This window comes from Lepus europaeus, chromosome 5, assembly GCF_033115175.1.
Source record: "Lepus europaeus isolate LE1 chromosome 5, mLepTim1.pri, whole genome shotgun sequence".
NCBI lineage: Eukaryota > Metazoa > Chordata > Mammalia > Lagomorpha > Leporidae > Lepus > Lepus europaeus.
The window spans coordinates 123774884-123783263 of record NC_084831.1 but is presented as its reverse complement, the minus strand read 5'-3'; the positions used below and the strand labels follow the sequence as shown (position 1 = coordinate 123783263).

At 38.6% G+C, this 8380-nt stretch overlaps 1 pseudogene; it reads right to left on the bottom strand.

Annotated features, from left to right (window-relative positions):
* Positions 1–5265: 5265 nt before the first annotated feature.
* LOC133759230 (olfactory receptor 10R2-like) lies at positions 5266–6963 on the bottom strand (annotated as a pseudogene).
* Between the last annotated feature and the right edge of the window lie 1417 nt (positions 6964–8380).

Below are 8380 nucleotides of genomic sequence, written 5' to 3'. Positions count from 1 at the left end.
GAAATATTAAGGAGGAATCAAAATGAAATGAAACAACTAGTAGAACAAGAAACTGTGATACTGACGAGAAATCATAATGAAATGAAGAATTCAATAGATCAAATGACAAACACATTAGAGAGCCTTAAAAACAGAATGGGCAAAGCAGAAGAGAGAATATCAGACTTAGAAGACAGAGAACAGGAAAGGAAACAGGCAAACCAAAGAAAAGAAGAAGAAATTAGAAATCTAAAAAATAGGCCGGCGCCGTGGCTCAACAGGCTAATCCTCCGCCTTGCGGCGCCGGCACACCGGGTTCTAGTCCCGGTCAGGGCACCGATCCTATCCCGGTTGCCCCTCTTCCAGGCCAGCTCTCTGCTGTGGCCAGGGAGTGCAGTGGAGGATGGCCCAAGTGTTTGGGCTCTGCACCCCAGGGGAGACCAGGATAAGCACCTGGCTCCTGCCATCGGAACAGCGCGGTGCGCCGGCCGCAGCGCGCTACCGCGGCGGCCATTGGAGGGTGAACCAACGGCAAACGGAAGACCTTTCTCTCTGTCTCTCTCTCACTGTCCACTCTGCCTGTCAAAAATAAAAAAAAAAAAAAATTAAAAAAAAAAAAAGAAATCTAAAAAATATTGTCGGGAATCTACAGGATACTATTAAAAAACCCAACATTCGGGTTCTAGGAGTTCCTGAAGGCATGGAGAGGGAGAAAGGATTAGAAGGCATTTTCAGAGAGATACTAGCAGAAAATTTCCCAGGTTTGGAGAAGGACAGAGGCAACTTAGTACAGGAAGCTTATAGAACCTCTAATAAACATGACCAAAAGAGATCCTCACCACGACATGTTGTAATCAAACTCACCACAGTGAAACATAAAAAAAAGATCCTAAAATGTGCAAGAGAGAAACATCAGATTACTCTTAGAGGATCTCCAATTAGACTCACAGCAGACTTCTCATCAGAAACCCTACAAGCTAGAAGGGAATGGCGAGACATAGTCCAGGTACTAAGAGAGAAAAACTGCCAGCCCAGAATATTATATCCTGCAAAGCTCTCATTTGTGAATGAAGGTGAAATTAAGACTTTTCATAGCAAACAGAAACTGAAAGAATTTGTTGCCACTCATCCTGCCCTGCAAAAGATGCTTAAAGATGTGTTACACACAGAAACACAGAAACATGGTCACCAATATGAAAGAAGGTAAAGGAAGGAAACCTCACAGCAAAAGATCACAGGAAGCTCAATTTCTCTTTGACATAGAATTAAACTCTGATGCTCTGTTAAATCAATGTGTTAATGTAATCTATTATGTTCTCTTGATGTCTGTTAAATCCTAATTGTTCAAAAACAGCTGAATTTTTATTAAGAGCTATGGGTTATTTAAATATGTGCTTATTTTCAAAGATTTGAATAATCACCTTGTAACAAGATCAAATTTGGTCTATGTTATGTCATGATTTTAAGGAATCTTATTTCAACCAGATATTTTGGATTTTGAGCCTTCTTGGCATTCTTGACAGGCATTCAAAAAATCAAAGTTTCAAACAATCTGGTCTCTAAAATTTCCAGTAAATCCTGGACTTTGGTTTTTCCAGTTTGGGCCCAACTGAAAAAATTGAAGGACCTATGTCTCTCATCTTATAGAGACACCAACTAATCAGGCTATTTGGATGATATTAGAAGGACTGTCAAGATGTGATGTGGTACCAGACTTTAAGTTTCTATAATGGAAAATGCTATTAATACAAATGTTTGAGAATTAAAAAGTCTAATGATCTTGTGTTACTAGACATGATAGTTATCTTAATGAGAAAGCCCCAGAGGCCTAAAGGGTTAAATACTTGTAAAATCCTACAGGTGCTTTCAAAAATACTGTGAAGTAAGCAAGTGCCTCTGGTTGGTTGATGAGTTTATAATTTTAAACATGGCGATTTAAAGTCTTTTGTCATCCATAGTTATATATGATGTGCTGCTCATAAAACTAAAGCGTTGTTGGTTCCGTGTTTAGCTGTCCTCCTATAGGTTCCTATGGACTTTTTCCAGCCACTTTTATTGTATTCAGTGCTTTGGGATGGCTCTGTAAACAGATGAAGCCAATAATGTATTAACAGTACCAACTGAGAGAAAGTATGGTTAACTGAGGTTACTAAAAACAAAAAGCAATTCAAATCAATTGGCAATCTACAAAAAGAGTTAAAGATTTCAAAAGCTATTATTAAAATTGCTATATTGGTCTATTATGCTATGTTATATGTGTGTACATATTGTATGTCCACATGGGGAAATTTTATTAAGAGTTCTATTTTAAATGGCTTATAGATAAGATTGTCCATAAATTTAAGCTGCTAAAATCAATCAAAGATACATTTTAATTTGTGGGACCTGAATCTGTGTATCATATGTTTTAAACGTGTTGGTAGAAAGAAATTAAAAACATTTTATATGGTTGTGCTTAAGTTTACTGGCTAAACAAACTACACCATGTTAGATATTTAAGAGGTGTTTTCAAATACATGATTCTTAAAATTTATGGGAGGCATTGGACCTTCTGGTAAATGTTTTCTTAAGTTGTTATCTAATGGTTGAAACGGTTTGCTAAGTATTCATGTAATATTGCTATTGTCAGCAAGTGATCTAGGACTTGCTCCCTCATTTCTCTATTCTAAGCCCAACTTATTCTTTTATTTCTCTATTCTCTTCAAGGTGGGAAACTAATTCTATTATAAAGGAATCTGTAGGACGCACAATTTAATCTTTAGACCTTATAAAAGAGATGGCTAACATTTTTTTGTAATAGCATAGCCAAAATAAGAACTTAAATAATAATCTCATAGCTAGATTCTCTTCGCCATCAGCGAAGTATACAGTAAGTAGAAAAAAACCTCCCTTTCAGACCAAAGGGAAAGAAAGTTTTAAAGTGAGAATATAATTTTCCTCATGGGCATTGTCTACCTTAGAAAAACTACTACAGAACATGCCTGTGACTATAGACTTGTCGTTCAGGCCACCGAAGATTAGAGATGGGACACGGGCACTCCCTTGACTTGCATCCTCTGGTCTGCTTTAACACAAACCAGGAGGAAAAGAAAGCTCGGCATCAGAAGCAATAGGTGGCAGGCCTATTAATGGCTGATGTGTACAGCGATCTGCCCTCAAGGAGACCCAACAGGCCAGTCCACTGCAGTGGCTTTCAATGTGGTAAGCCTGGGCTTCAGCAGAAGTCAGCTTGTGAAGAGCCCTGGCAGTTCTGCCAAGAGTTGGGTCACTGGAAATGGACCTGCCCTGGAGTCGAAGGATGCCCAGGTCAGAGCCACAGACCTTATTGGCTCTAAGCTGAAAAGCCCTTCACTCAGCCCAACTTCCAAAGTGACCACTGCAGCTGAGGGGACAGCCAAGTAGGGTCAGCAACATTGAAGGCAGAACTGTAAATTTCCTGTTAGAGATGCCACCTGCCTTTACCTGGCCAGCTCTCCTCCCAGGCCAGCCAAGTAATGAAAGTCAACAGAGTGCCTTCCCCTAGGAGGTTCATACCTCCCTTAGGATATACCCCATGTGAAGAGATAGATAGGCCTGGGCCTCTGAATTTACAAGGCCTAAAGCCCACCAGATTATTATCAAGCCCCTTCTATCAGGTTCTATTTGCCTCTCAATCAGAAAAATTACTTGTAGCTTAGACAGCACCTTTCTTAGCTCCTCTAATAATGACTCTGTCCTTTTTTCTAGGCCCTGTTAGCGTACTTGGGCCTCATTCCTTTGTAATCATAACCTCTACTCTACCGCCAATGGCTCTACTCCCAACCTGTGTGTACTGATGATCCTCTTCTCCACTTAATGCTGTATAATTGTTCAGACCTGGTTAATGCCACTCTTAGGATCATTGGTTACTATCCTCACTCTGTCTTTTATGACCTTGTCTAAATATGATCAGAGTCGGTAAACTTGGAAGGCTTCCATAGCGTTGGCAACTCATGACGACAGCCTAGGATGGTTACTGGTGCCATAAACTAGAGTGTCAATTTGTTGGGTCAACAACAGGAGCCACTGTGCACTTGCTCCTCATGTGGGATCTCTGTCCTTAATGTGCTGTCCATTGTGATTTAATGCTATAACTAGTACTCAAACAGTATGTTTCACTTTCTGTTTCTATGTGGGTGCAAACTGTTGAAATCTTTATACTAAATTGATCTTCTGTATATAAAGAGAATTGAAAATGAATCTTGATGCAAATGGAAGGGGAGAGGGAGCGGGAGAGGGGAGGGTTTCGGGTGGGAGGGAAGTTATGGGAGGGGGAAACCATTGTAATCCATAGGCTGTACACTGGAAATTTATATTCATTAAATAAAAGTTAAAAAAAAATAAAGAATATCCATTCTTTTTAAAAAAAATGAAAAAACAAAAAAAAGAAATTTGTATTCCTTTAAAAATTAATTAATTAATTAAGAAAAACAAATAAAAAACCCTAAAAACAGGGAGAGAAAGATAAACAGGATTTTGCAGTCTTTGAATTTGATATATCATGAAGTTCAAAAGAGTCTTCAGTTAGGTTAAAGGTGTTTGCATGGAGACATACGTTATCCATTTTCAGATATTTGGATTGTTTAGTTCAGGTTAAATATTACATATAATATTTATATAAAGAAACACATGTGATACATATTACATATTAATAATACGTGTAAATATTACATATGATACATATGTAAATAAAATAAGCAGCAATAGGGAGGAGATATGAAGATAAAAGTGAAATTTTGAAACTCTTCGAGAGAGGTAACTAATATGAATATTTAGCATTTAATCAAGGGTGGAATCCTGTAAGTAAGAGTCTTTCAACAACAGAGCAATGGGAATGACTGCCTATGATCCTTTTCAATACAGATAGCAATGATTATATGCATAGTTTTCTACTACACTGAGTCCTTTATTTCTGATGATAACTTTTTGAGAGCATTTCAAAATATTCCTTAACCGTGGAGAAGTTGTGGTAGTTGAGCCTTCTGTAGTAAATTGGCATCCACTATGTTGTACTTATCATTCACTGAGATTATTCTTTCAGTATTCCTAGAAATACCTGCATAAGTTTGAAAAAGTATTTGAGGCATGGACACGTCAAATCTAAGGTTTCAGCTAGCAAAACCAATAAAAATTATACTATGGCAAATTTATACTCTGAGCCTTGTAAAGTACTATATAACTGAAATACATGTGTATCACCAATATTATTCTTGGAAAGGATGTTTCCATAGGTATGAAATATTCTCACCACAGAGCTTTAGGATAAAATCACCTTCTGCCAATAAGTTTTCCAATGGCCATCTGAACATCCTTGTTTCTGAGGCTATATACCGTGGGGTTCAACAATGGAGTCACAACTGTATAGGTAACTGTCACTAGCCTATCTTTGCCAGAAGAATGCCTGGCTGATGGTTGCAGATAAACAAAGGAGGCACAGCCATCGTGAACAATTACCACAGTGAGATGGGAGGCACAAGTAGAGAATGCTTTTCTCTTGCCTTAAACTGATGGAATCTTCAGGATGGTGTGAACAATGAAGCCATAAGAGATGCAAATGAACGTCAGAGGGACCATAAGAGCTAGAACTCCGCCAATAAAAATGATTAGTTCATTGATGTAGGTATCAGTACAGGCAAGCTGGATAACTGGTGAGATGTCACAGAAGTAGTGATTGATCTTGTTTGGGCCACAGAAAGGAAGTTCAAAGACTAATAGTGAGCCTAACAGCGATAACAAAAAGCCAGTCACAGCACATGTTGCTGCCAGTTGCCCACATACCTGCCAGCTCATAAGTATGGGGTAGCGAAGTGGATGACAGATGGCAGCATAGTGATCAAAACCCATCACCCCAGGAACATACAGTTAGTGATAGCAAAACCAAGGAAGAAGAACATTTGAATGGCACAGCTGGTAACTGATATTGTTCTAAGCAGAGACAACAGATTGATGATCATTTTGGGCAGGATGACAAAGGTGTAGCATGTCTCAGAGATGGAGAGGATTCCTAGAAAGAAGTACATAGGTATGTGAAGGCTATGATCCAGCCGGATGACGGTGACGATGGTGATGTTTCCACTCAAGATAATCAGATATAGGCACAGGAAAACGACAAAGAGAGTGAACTGGATGTTTCCAAGACTGGAGAATCCCAGCAACAGGAACTCAGTGACAGAGGAGAAATTAGCTTGGTTGACTTGGTTCCAGAAATTAACCTGCAGAAAACAGAAATGGAGGAACAATAAATCAGAAATGGGAGAAGAACCTATACTAGTAGCAAATGACATGTTGATCATATCAATTCATAGTATTATTTTGAAATAATAACTCAGATCACATCTGTTTCCAGTGGCATTTCTGTATTTCTAATTCTGTTTAAGTGTTAGTTTCACAATGATTGCTTCAAATATCAATTGGGAAAAGAATGTCTGAAAATTTTCTTTTGACAATCCTAGGTAGCCTGGTATTACCTATTTAATCCTCCATGCTCCTGTTCATTAATCTTTGACATAAAGATGCTATTTTTTTGCAAATTACTGAACAAACATCTACACCCACTCCTATTTGTGTATATTTTTAGTGACAGCAATATCGTGTTGACTTAGCTTATCCTTTCATCTAATCACACAACCTGTTTGACCTGCTTGGTGGAGGGGAGTTGAAGTACCTTAGTACATCTAAAACCTGTCCCTATATTTAAGTAGCTCTAAACAAAGAAACAAGCAAACAACCAAAAAGATAAAAACAAAACAAAACAAAACAAAAAAAACCCACACATTTGTTGGTTGGATTGGTCATCTACTGTTTACTGTTCTGTCAAGAAGATGGACCTGAAAAACAATTTTTGCTGGGATTATAGTTTTAACCATCAAGAAGAAATAATTTAAAGCCATCATCCCTCTCCTCAATATAAGTAAATCACTCCTGCCCATCACGTTTCATTGAATTTCAAACAAAACTCACCATCATGTTGGCCACACTTGACCTTGAAACATTTCAGCTCTGTCAATTTCTCTTTGCTAATGGGTCAGAAAATCCTTTCAACTAATAGAAAATTTTAATGTAATAAACTAACAAAATCCATAGAAATCATTGGATTTGAAGAAAACAAAAGTACAAATCAAAAATTCCTTACATGATATAACTGAATTCAGGAGACCAACTGGCACCTTACTCGTGAAATAACGCTCTTTCACCCACTATCATCTTTAATTGTTTTCAACTTGGGTTCCCTCACCTTTAAAGATAGGATTAAAGCACAAGTATCAGTTTCACTTTTCTGTTCAAGTCAATCATAGTCACCAGTGTTTTAGAAGCAGTATGGGCCAGCGCCATGGCTCACTTAGTTAATCCTCCGCCTGTGGCACCGGCATCCATTATGGGTGCCGGGTTCTAGTCCTGGTTGCTCCACTTCCAGTCCAGCTCTCTGCTGTGCCCCAGGAAGGCAGTGGAGGATGGCCCAAGTGCTTGGGCGCCTGAACTCTCATGGGAGACCAGGAAGAAGCACCTGGCTCCTGGTTTCGGATCAGCGCAGCACCTGCCGTGGCAGCCATTTGCAGGGGTGAACCAATGGAAGGAAGACCTTTCTGTCTCTGTCTCTCTCTCTCTCTCTCACTAACTCTATCTGTCAAATAAATATAAAAAAGAAGCAGTATTTATGTGCTTCCTGAATACACAAGTCACTACTTCTATTAATTTACTCATTCATTACTGTGCTAATTTACTGATAGATCCAATTGATAAGTATAAATATTTAATTATTATTTACAATTTGTATTATGAAATTTTCCTAGTCAACACAAGGAAAGTATCATTCTTAGCAGGGCAGATGCTTCATCACTGTGCCATTTTCATGGACTCCCTCTCCTTTCCCAAATATACCAATAAAAATGTAGTTTTTTCATGGTGAGACTACGTGTTCTCATCCTGCAGCAGCTCACCTCTGTGGTTTTGCTCACTTTATTTTCTGTTCACTTAGAGAGCCTTGCCCACTTTCCATCCATCTTGATCAACCAAATAGTAACTGCAAACTTTGGCTACTTTGGTCTTGAAAATGAAAATAATGTAAATTTTTATTTGGATTATTTAGCAATTTTTTTCTCAGACAGATTTATGTCACACAGCCTCAATTTTTTTCATAGATTGGAGTGTAAATGTGTTGAGGTAATTTTATGTCCCAATAACATCTTTTTTTTTTTTTATTTGACAGGTAGAGATATAGATAGTGAGAGAGAGAGACAGAGAGAAAGGTCTTCCTTCCATTGGTTCACCTCCCAAATGGCCACTATGGCCAGCACTGTGCCAAATCCAGCCAGCGCTGCGCCAATCTGAAGCCAGGAGCCAGGTGCTTCCTCCTGGTCTCCCATGTGGGTGCAGGAACCAAAGC